Here is a 12,209-nt window from a genome sequence, read left to right on the forward strand (position 1 = left end):
AAATGGTGGAATGAAGAAAATGGGAGAACCTCGAGAAAGGCACTAGCACTACACGTACTTGGAGATAGAAATAATCCCACCGGCCATGTTCCAGTAGTCAGAGTGTTTGACTGTTTTCACGTCGGTCCGTTATGAAATCTCGTGTTAGAAAATAGAATCTGAAGCAATTATGGAAAGTTCACACCAAAACGATACCAAATTCTGCGTTTTACTAATCTCCATCCCAAGTAGCACAGTCACGTCATAAACACGTCTTTTTTTGGGGTTCGAATTCAAAATGACGTCTTTTGAAAATTTGGAACGTCTTTATCACGTACCAAAATGGTAACAAAAATGACGTGTCAAACATGACCTAAATTGTACGTGTTTAACACGTGCCAGAATGGTACAAAGAATCACGTGTCGAACATCACCAAAAATAGACGTCTTTTTTAGGTGCTAAAAAGCGCGGACGTTCCCCGTACTGTAACTGCGAGCAGTGCATGCTGGGAATCGTGAGCCATTTGCAGAATCGTGTTTTGATGGTATGTGAATATACATAATGTGTTTTGTTGAAGGCACCTGTGATAAAGGTCAGCTTTAAGACAAGTAAGTATAATTCCTATCCTATTCCTATCTAGGTGCATTCTGTGTAAAATTCAGCAGATTGAGTATTATAATTGTGAAGATTAGCTCCTCATACAGCGTTGCCTATGGTTTCTTATTACAGTGTATTAAAATACCGTAGAAAGAACGAGGATACCTCCATTAGGTTAACATTTGCAGACGCCTGTATCAAATTAAATATTTTAGGTAGAATACTATATAAAATATTAATAGTGAAGGTAGTAAAATGATAATGTATGTTTTATTATTCTCAATAAACCGTATATGGGAGTGAGTATGCATGGGAAAGTATGTCATTCTGTGGTGCAGTTTTACTATACAGATCCATAGATTGCAAAATGTACGAAAAGTTTGCTTATTTCATGTCGAGAACAGGACCAACCAAACTCCGCGGGGCTTCTTCTAACCCGTTCCTACTACTACTACTTATACTATGGATCCGTATAATAAAAACTGCACGCATTGTGGTACTATTTGCCAAGGCGAAAGATTGCTAAATACAAGGAGACAACGAGATAACAGTAAATGTATGCTTTTGGAGGCATTACTGGAACAGACGGTTCTACTAAATTTTGATACATTTCTTACATTTTCAGGTTAGGTTAGAGCATTGTATTTCCTATAGCAGAATATACACTAAATGAGGAGCTCCATTACTAATTGCAGATTGCCTTCACGGGGGTTAGTATAAATATAGAGTAGATGCATTAGGCAAGGTTCTAGAAAACAGGTCCCCCATCCCACTTAATTGTAACAAAGACAGAAAAGAACGTGCCGTGCGGGGCTCTAACCCGCCTTCACTCGCTGACGATCGCTCAACAATACATGTGAATTAAATGTTAAACTTTGGTACAGAAAAGAACCAATCTAGTTGTTAACCTATATGGGGGGACTTGTGTTCTAGAACCTTCCCGACGCGTGGCATATTAAGTACAGTGCATAAAACACGAAACAACTTTTGCTAGGTGCTCACTAAAAAGCACAAATGCATTCTATTGGAATCAGTGCAGGAGCACAGCAAGAGGGCCCGAGCGGCAACGAGGGGGTGCGTTCCTAGGGAACAGGCACGTCAGCGACGGGGACTATGCGCGTAAAGAAGAATAGTGGAAAAGCACACTTACGTTTACAATGCTTTCACTATCACTCAAAATGCGGCTTCACTCGAGCAGACGGTTCTGCCAAATAGAAAATTTATAGGTAAAATATTATAAGAAACATTTTTCATGAAGGAATAAGAGTGTGAATATAAGTAATTACTGTCAGTGTACAGCATATTGAATTGAATTTTAAGTGATCAGTGAAAGTATTGTATATGTAAGTGTGCTTTTCCACTATTCTCGTTTAGACGTATATTCCCCGTCGCTGACGCGCCTGTTCCCTACGGACGCATCCCGTCGCTGCCGCTCGGACCCTGTTGCTGTGCTCCTACCCTGACTCGGTTATATATTATTCCTGCTTTTTAGTGGGGAGTTGATATAAATTTGTTCATGTTATTCACTGAAATTGTTACGCTTTACGTCCACGCTGTATTTGTACTGAGGCCTGAAGTCAATCTGCAAGCACTAATGGAGCTTCTGATTTAGTTAATGCTCTGCTAAAAGAAATGCATTGTTCTAACCTGATATAAAACTGTAAGAAATATGTCAAAATTTGGTAGAACCGTCTTCCCGAATAATGCCCAAAATTCATTTCAATTTGCTGTGTACTGACATTAATTACTTACATTCACACTTTCATTCCTTCACAAAAATATGTTTCACATCGTATGTTACCTATGAATTTCCTGTTAGGTAGAACCGACTGCTCGAGTGAACCCCTTTGGGAAATGACCCTCGGCAATAGTTGCAATGCCAATCGTGTATGACTTCAGAGTTAGAAACAACGAGCTTTATGGAAGTTCTAACCCCTTCGCTCACTCAGTTATGTTTTGTTTAGCCTTTTGTAGCACTACTGTCTTAAATTTAGTGAAAAAATCCACAAAATCGATTAATATTTGGTAGACCCGTTTGCTAAAGTAGTGACCCCCTTGTATATGTGCATAATCAGTGGGAGGATATTACTCCAGTTGAGAGCACTCTCAAACTGCAAGCATCGCCCTACACACCCTCACAAGACACTTGGCTACCGTAACTGTGCTACAGAATTCGGTGTGGAAATCATAATAATGTAACGGATTTTTGACTGTTCGAATATTTTGTTCATTAATTGGGTAGACAGCTCCCTCGCATTTTAGATTACAGTACTTACTCCAGTGCCAGCATGTGATGATGGATACTTATCAATGTTGCCACTGAAGATCAAAAAAATATATTCCAGCTCAATTAAGTATCCTTACATGACTATATTATTATGATTTCCACTGCTAATCGTGAAACGATTCAAAGGAAACCAAATGTCTTATTAAGGGACCGTGGTTGGGGGCTGCGCATTAACAATGGAAGTCTCTTTAGGTCAAAAACCTGCTTTCAGTTAGAACACCAATTCCTCATCATTAAAAAGAAATGAAATTAAATATTTAGTTTCACGCCCCAGGAAAGCCACCGAGCCTAAGGAAGATGGTGATAATGAAATGTGAAAAATGGTGGTATGAAGAAAGTGGGCGAAAACGGGAGAATGTCGAGAAAATTCAGGATATGGTGTTTGTCCACCACAAAGCCCACTTGGCACGCGCTGGGATCGAACCAGGGATCCCACGCACTAGAAGTGAACGCTCTACCACAGGCACTGCAGCCCCATCAGTAAAAAAAAAAAAAAAAAAAAACATACCTCATTGCTTCGGGGCTTACATATCTGCTGCCCCTCCCAGAGTAGGATATTTTTTTATTTTTTAAAAAACTAAAACCTACCCCAGAATTGGAGCTCTTGATTTTTTCAAGCTTGTATTATAAATGTAAGATATTTTTTTTTTTTTTACACGTTGCAGAATTTAAATGAAGCAATACATAGCAAGAAATTACTTGTCTTGGTGTTTTTGGTCAAAAAATGTCCGCGTTCGAAAACGCAGGTAGTCATTTGTGTTCTTTGTGTTCAAGATGCGATATTTTACGCTCTCACTCCGTTCTCAAATCCGATCCCTGCTTCTTATGGGGCCGCGGTGGCTCAGTGGTAGAGCGTTCACCTCTGGTGCTTGGGGTGCCGGGTTCAATCCCAGCCCCGCCAAGTGAACTTTGTGGTGGACAAACACCGTGTGCGTGGGTTTTCTCGGGGTTCTCCCGTTTCCTCCCACTTTCTTTATTTCACCATTTCATCCATTACTCATCATCACCGTTTCCTTTAGCCTAATCGGCATAAGCGTGGGACGTAAAACTCAAAGATTTTCCGATCCCTGGTTCTTGTTAACAACGTGCAGACAATAATCCATAAAATCTACCTGTCCACAAGTTTGTCAGTATTTATTTTACGTATCTTTCCATTTAAGAAGTGATCATTTCTGCACCGAGGTTGAGACTATTTCAGACTCTTCTTCACACCGTCCTTTACGCTGAAAATATCCAGAACAGAAAGCATGTGAAATTTATGGCTGATATTTTCCTGCCAACTCATTTTCCTCTATAAGCTCTTAGTTTTTTTTTTTTTTTAAATACAAAATGCAGTAAAAACTCACTTTACTGTTTACATGAATTAAACTGCTTCATTTCATGTTAAATGTATCTAGTCGTTGTAATAAGCCTAGCTGTAAATACATGTTATTTGCCAAAATAAGCCTTGCATGTACTCCCACTTTCCAGAGCGTGTGGCCAATGCTCCTGCAAATGATGAATTGATCAACAGCAGACCACCTAGCACGGAATCTTTCTTAACTGAACTTGAAAGCCGTAACTCTGACCCCTTTCTGCTCGTCGAGCTGCTCTAGAAATATCACTGTGAAGGATGACATACATACCAAAGTTGCGACAGGTGAGTTTTTGACATGTTATTTTATAATACCCATGTAAGAAAATGCCGAGTAAGAAGAAAAGAAAGAAAGTAGTAATATTTTATTAGTACTTAACTAAAATAAAATAATTGTTGAACAAGGCAATACTTTTATGTAAACGAAATATTCAATTTAACGTTCCACGATCAGGCACTGAGGCTAAGGGAGTCGGTGATGATGAGAATGAATTAAATGGTGGAATGAAGAATGTGGGAAAAAATTGGAGAACTCCAAGAAAAGCCGCTTGTAGTGAGCTGGGATCGAACCAGGGGCCCCAGGCACCAGAAGTGAACGCTCTATCACCGAGCCACAGCTGCGCCAATTTTATTTAAATGTAACTGTTTCAGCAACTACCCTTGTCTTCTTCAGATATACACTATTTATTTATTATTTTAGATTTTTAAAGATTTCCTTGTTTATTAGTTTTTATTTTTTCAGCAATTATTTTATTTGACTTATTTATATATAAGCAAAGCTTTAATATGGAATGTATCACATGCTATAGTGTTCGCGCTTTTTTTTTTTTTTTGAATGGGTAAAAGTACTCCTCCCGAAAATATTTTTCTCAACATAGCGGTAAAATATAATTTTCACCAAAGAGAAGTTTTATTTTTATTATTATTATTGTTATTATTATTATTATTATTAATATTAATAATAATAATAATAATAATAATAATAATAATAATAATAATAATAATAATAATAACTGCCGCAACTTCTAACCCTGCTCAGAACAAATAATGTGACGATTTTCACCCTACTGCTTGTGACAGAATTCTGGTTTTAGAAGTCTTATTTTTTAAAAATACTCCAGTAACAAGTGAGGGGGCGTTTGCTCACAATTTTTTATTTTTCGGAATACATAAGTTATACACCATTTTGTTTGTAATTTTCACTTTATTTTTTGTCATATTTTGAAATGCTAATATATGTTTCGTCTTGCATCATAAATTTAACTTACCAAATCGTATCCAATCAGGATAAAATTTCTTATCACAGTAGAAGGATACCTTTTCTGGTTAGTTCCACCTGTGTACAGCTTGTCAGATTGCTGCATCCGATAGCGCAGTTCTGTCACGATATGTAAATGCGGAATTTTGAATTCATTTTGGGGGTTACATAGCAGTAGTGAAAGATAATACATGTAATTTCTATCGTTGTCTAGTTGTGTTTGATAAATGAGTAGCTATATTATTTTATTATTAGAAAGTTCTTTGTTTCATACCATAAAAACTATTCTTACTACATCAGTCTGCATCAGTTATGATCCCAGTCCCCGCAAAGTGAACTTTGTGGTGGACAAACACAGTGTGCGTGGGTTTACTCGAGGTTCTCCCACTTTCTTCATTCCACCATTTCATTCAGTCTTCATCATCACCGTCTCCTTTAGCCTAGCCGACATAACTGTAGGACGTAAAACTCAAAGTTTTTTTTTTGCATCAGTTGTAATATCGTATCAATATACTTGATCGTCACTTTTAGCTCACATCCTAAAGTTGGTCTTAGAGTGGCATTTTATATTATGAGAACATACGTAATGTAGGCTTCTATGAGTGTTTCAGAATTATTTGTCATGTATCTGTATATATAAAGTTTTATATCCCCCAACTTGTTTGATCCTCCTGAACAATCACAGTTAACAGCTGCAATAAAATCAAAAGTTAAGCTATTACAGAATAACTAAAATTAATGGTAGTTTAATTTCGCTGTATGGAAGGCCGTTAAAAGTGGATTTTTGAAAATAAGTGACTTCATGCAAGCGAGTGCAGTAACTAATCGTTTTATTGCGTATTGATTGTAGTTGCACATGACGTATTGTAATTATTTTTTTAAAATTTTCTCCGCACCAGAAAAATTGCACTATGATTGTTCATGATTTTTTTTTTCTGTTTCAGTGTTCCTATTTGTCATCGTTGGGAGGAAAAGGGACCTTTCTCTGATGCTTGGTTTCCAAAGAGCTGGCGATGAAATTTAACTCCCGCGGAAAAAAGAGCAAAGTTCACGTTGTGCAAACTAGCCTTAAAGACACTTATCATTCGTGAGTAAAAATAAAGATCTTCAAATGAACAATTGCCACAAATCTTCAAAACGTTAGTAGAAAGATATTCACTTCCATCTGCCTTGTTGTTTACGGATGAAAAGGATTCGGCATGCTTGAAACATGTTGACCTGTTCCTTCTCGCTTTGTTGGAAATCAAGGTAAAGGCATCTCTTTCGAAAACTAAAAGATGGAAGAAACTGCTACTGATATAATAGACGAAGAAGTGGGATACTTACCGCAGTCTCCATTTTTAACCTACTTAAGCACGTGAGGCTTTTTTGATATGATGCAGTATTTCTGTACTTTCAATAACTATGAAAGGTGTTTTCCTTCATACGAAATTTATAGGAAAATTTAATTCTTTTTATTTTATATTATTAAAAGATCTCTGTAAGTTTTAGATTATAACCAACAGATATGCATTGTCTACATATTTCTTGTTTGTATTACAAATAATATAGACAATCAGTGTTTCTTGTTGCATTACAAACAGTATGAATATTATTTTATACGACAAAACGTGCACATTGTACATATAACTAATAAATGTAGAATTCAAACTAATGGTTATGTGTTTTCGCTTTCATCCCTCAGAGATTAATTAATTTTAAGATGTACTTTCCTTTTCGATTTTTCACCTCCAAAATAAAGGTGTCTTAAATTGGAGTTATAAAAGTTTAGTCCTAAATTTTGCACTGTCAATAAAACCCATTGTTCTTGTGTATGTGAGTGTGTGTGTTGGATGTGGGTGGTCGTGTTTGTGTGTATGTGTGCGCATACTAGCGTAATAATGGATAGCTATAAAATTTAAGGAAGCACGTGTTGTACCGTAATTTCATTAAGAAGAAGGTACTAGTAAATGCACATGAATAAATTCCAGTGACGAAATGAGTGGATTATTCTTAGTACTAAGGGCCGCGGTGGCTCAGTGGTAGAGCGTTCACCTCTTTTGCTTGGGGTTCGATCCCAGCCCCCGCCAAGTGAACTTTGTAGTGGACAAACACCGTGTGCGTGGGTTTTCTCGGGGTTCTCCCGTTTCCTCCCACTTTCTTCATTCCACCATTTCATTCATTTCTCATTATCACCGTTTCCTTTAGCCTAACCGGTATAAGCGTGGGACGTAAAACTCAAAGATTTCATTTCATTTTCTTAGGACTGTAAGTACAATGTTCCTTTATTTTTCCATTTCATTCTTTGTTTTTACCATGTTTATTCGTCTTTTCTCATTCTTAAGTTATGTAGGGCTTTTTTTTCCGCCAAGGGTGAGTCTTACATTCGAGGTTTTTTTTTTATGTTTTTCAAGTCGATCCAATGCGTCTCGGTTTTCTTTTTAATGTATGGCTTTAAATTTATCCTTTCGTGGAGCAAGCGCTGCCGTTTCTTTCCTGTTGCATTAGGTATATAATTATTCCTCGATAGCTATTGTATATTCTTTTCTTAATGTGTAGGTAAATATACCACACATTAAGAGGCGAATATGTACTATTAAATAGGCTAGTATCCAAATACTAAAAAAATAGAAATCAACAACACTAGAGGTGGTCAATTGGATATGGAAATCCCCAATCCATAGATAATACGAACCTTCGGAGAAGCGAAATTTCCAAAATTTTGGTACAGACCAATCAAATAGACCACAATACTTTGACGTTCCCCAATGTGTGCTTCCGAAAGAGGGTAGTGATTCATTTCGCTGTGGCAAGATCTATCCTGATCTGTTATTTATTATAATAACCCAGTGGTCTTGCTTATCTGGTATAGGAGCTTGTAAATTATTATGCAAATTACAACACAATGGTGAAAAATCAAGCAGCAGCCACGAAGCTAAATTTATTTTCATTATTGTTTTTACTTATAATAAACGTTGTCCAGTTGTTATTCGTAGACTTTTTATTTAACCCAAGAAAAGTGTTGCGGCCAGAGATCAGTTCAGAACTGTCAAAAAAAAAAAAAAAAAAAAAAAACGCAGTTAAGAAGAAAGAAAAAGTATGATATTTTCTTTTTTATCATTTTTTTCAAAAATGTGTTGTAAGCTGTGTGTTTTAGAGTAGATATTATTGTTATTATTATTATTATTATTATTATTATTCAGTTCCATATGTCCAAATAATCATAAATTGATGTGTATCCAGTGTTGACATTAGGAATCTCAATCTATGTATAGTAGAACCTCGATTATCCGACACAGTTTCAGGGTTATTTGTTTCAACCACTATTCAACCGATCTATTTCAAAATTTGCGGGGCCAAAACTAATTAGCCCTAGTAGCCTAACCTCTAACTTTGGTGCAAAACGGTTGAATAGGGGCTGATAAATTGCCTCAAAAGTGTGGCGAATAATCGAGGTAGTACATGGGATTGAAATTCCTAATGTCAAAACTGCGGATGCACATCAATTTCTAATGGTTTTGACATTTGGAACTGAACAATCCTGTCAGACTTCCATGACATTTGATGCAGCGAGAAGCAAAGGAGTGTAAGTGACATTTTCAATAGAGTATGTATGTATCTAAAATGGATTCTGCACAGCAAAATATACAAACTGTATAATGAAGTTCGGCGTAGAGCACTCATGGGTAGACTTTCTATTGGACTGCGACGAGCTTCACCATCCAGTTTGTATATTTAGCTGTGCAGAATCCATTTTTGAGACATCCATACTTTATTGCAAATGTCACTTACACACCTTTGCTTCTCGCCGCCTCCCCCCCCCCCCAACTCACATGAAGGGTGTGAAAAAGACGTGATTTACACGTGAAAATCACGTAAAAAAGACGTGATTTACACGTCATTTCTATGACGTGTAAAAGACGTCATAGAAATCACGTCATATTCTATCACGTGTAAAAGACGTCATAAAAATCACGTCATATTCCCGGACATTTCCACGTGGGAAAAGACGTGTAAATCACGTCATGTTCGGTGTATTTTACGGTGTTTTACACCAAAAAAACCACGTCTTTTCGACGTCGGTGTGCCGCTTGGGATAGCATATTATTCAGTGAGAGCGATTGGACGTTAAAAGTGGGTTGGGGGCAAGACATTATCTGAATATTTGTATATCAATATTAGTTTTCTTGGTTGATGCGAACATTTTGTTTGCCGAAAGGTTGTATAACTAATAGGATACTGTATTTTCAGTTAAAATACCGTGTATTAAATTTCATAGTTTATTGAGTAAATTGACAAGAGCAACGCAAGTAGATACTCTTAAACAATGAAGGTGTAAAACGAGATTTGATTCCTGGCTCTCGAATATTTTAAAACTCTGGAAAATTGTGTGACCAGATTATTTAATAACAAATAAGCAAAACAAATAAATAGAAAGAATAATATTAATAATAGTAATGAATAATGAGACTTGTTTTTCAAAAGTTACATTGAAACTAGGGATTAATGAACAACTTATATTTTTAATTCCACACATGCTATTAAATCTACGTTAGTACTCTTGGGAAGACAGTAAATACCACGTACAAGCATATGCTACGACATTTAAAGAAATACTTTTGCAGCTACCCAAAACATGTTCGTTGCCATTAAGTACAGTTTTCACTTTCTTGTAATATATCAAAACTCAACAATACTTAGAATCACTCCACACTTAAGTTATACAAAAAAATCCTAAAACCTAGAATTATATTGGATTCACTAAATTTAATTGTATAGGCCCTATGCACTCGTACAGAGCTAAAAACAACATTCCACTCGTATATTACACTGAAGAACAATGGAAAAGATAGAAGTTGTTTCTTATTATTCTCTATCTAATCAATATTTCTTACTATTAGGAAAAATAAAAGAGATTTTAGGAACGGCCAATCTGTGTGCAATTAAAGAATAACTTGTGAGAGATTTTTTTTTTTTCGCGAAATGTTATCCCACTTAGTTTCAAAGCGGCTGACTAACATATTGAGTCCGTGTAAGAAGAACTAAAAGTACCCTGGAATTCTTGCGTTCCAATAGATTAATTTTGGGTCCATTTTCCATGGCAATCACAACACAATTCTTGCAGCTTTCTTAACTCCACCGGAAGATAACCAATATTAAGTACTCACGCAACAGCAAATATTGTATCATCATGGTAGGTAGCCTATTCTGCTCTTACTGGCAGGTCACTTGCAGCAGCTGGGAAGCTTCCATGCTCCACAGTCCTCCGCTAACCTCTTTGTCTTCACGTATCATCTTTCTGTTTTTACATCATCCATTAATTGTAGCCTCCTTCGTCCCCTCCCTCTCTTTCCCACCACCATACCCTCTATGACGTCACTCATGATACAATTTCTTCTTAGGTAATGTCCAAACCAGTTTCTCTTCCTCTTCTTAATAATATCTAAAAGTGTTCTTTTCTCCCCCACCATTTCTAACACCCACTCATTCGTTTTCCGCTCGACCCAACTAATTCTTTCCATCCTTCTCCACACCCACATTTCGAATGCTTCCAGTCGTTGTTCATCACTTTACGTAATGTCAACGTTTCCGCCATATACAATACAACACTCCACACGAAGCATTGAGTCTTTTTCTCAACTCTCTATTCAAAGTCCCACAAAACAGACTTTTATTCCTCCTATATGGCACCATTTCTTCTATGAACCAGTAATATGTACAATAACTTTACATTGCTAAGTGATATACATTAATGGGTCAGTTCAAAAACGTAGAGGGCAACTGCCCCCTAATCGCTGCCCATAATATTATTTATTTCAATAGTACAATGCAACTCAAATAGAACAGCCGAACTTAAAAAGTTCGTTACTGAATTCTCCATATCTGTCTGTCTGTCCGTCCGTCTGTCTGTCTGTCCGTCTGCCTGTTATTTACGATTTTTTCAATTTTCAACCCTGCGTTCGGTAGAACATCAAAAACTATCAGAGAAAGTGATTAAATTTTTCGCGTCACTCTTACCATTGCCGAGATGTTGGCCAAAAATGGCCGACTTCCGAAGATTTAAGGAGCCATATCTCGAGAACCGTAAGTTATAGAAAGTTGATATTGGTGTTGATCAATATCTGAAAGAATGGTCAATAATTTGGTATCAAATAGTAATTGGTGGCCAACGTCCAACTGGCAACCGGTTTGACCAATGGCCACTTGACCAGTGGTAACCAATTATTATCGTTATCAAAATGTTTACTATACTCTTAGGGATTGATTAACACCAATATCATTTCTCTATGGCTTACCGTTCCCGTGATATTGGCCAAAAAATGGTCTATTTCTAGATATTTAAGGAGCCGTAGCGCGGGAACCATAAGTTGTAGAGAGATAATATTGACGTTGATCAATATCTAAGAGGATGGTAAATATTTTGATTCCAAACATTAACTGGTGGCCATTGCCTAACTGGCCATTGGTTTGGCCAGTTGCTAGTTTGATAGTCGCCATCAGTTAATATCGGTACGAGAATGTTTAAAATTCTATTAGGGATTGATTGGCACCAATATCATCTCTCTATGACTTACCGTTCCCATGATATCATCTCTCTAAGATTGGCCAAAAGATAGTTCCAATTTCAGGAGATTTAAGGAGCCAAATCTTGGGAACCGTAAGTCACTCAGAGACCATATTGGAGTTGATCAATATCTAAGAGAACAGTGAACATTTTGGCACCAAATAACAACCGGTGGCCACTGATTAACTG

General features: G+C 36.8%; 1 long non-coding RNA gene across 1 annotated transcript; it reads left to right on the forward strand.

The window, feature by feature from the left end:
• Nucleotides 1-435: 435 nt before the first annotated feature.
• Nucleotides 436-7,086, forward strand: LOC145670590 (uncharacterized). Its single transcript, XR_014128350.1, has 3 exons — nucleotides 436-588; nucleotides 4,335-4,503; nucleotides 6,421-7,086. It is a non-coding gene; the product is annotated as an uncharacterized LOC145670590 (long non-coding RNA).
• The last annotated feature ends 5,123 nt before the right edge of the window (nucleotides 7,087-12,209 follow it).

This window comes from Thermobia domestica, chromosome 14 (genome assembly GCF_964235325.1).
Source record: "Thermobia domestica chromosome 14, izTheDome1.hap1.1, whole genome shotgun sequence".
In the NCBI taxonomy this organism is placed as follows: domain Eukaryota; kingdom Metazoa; phylum Arthropoda; class Insecta; order Zygentoma; family Lepismatidae; genus Thermobia; species Thermobia domestica.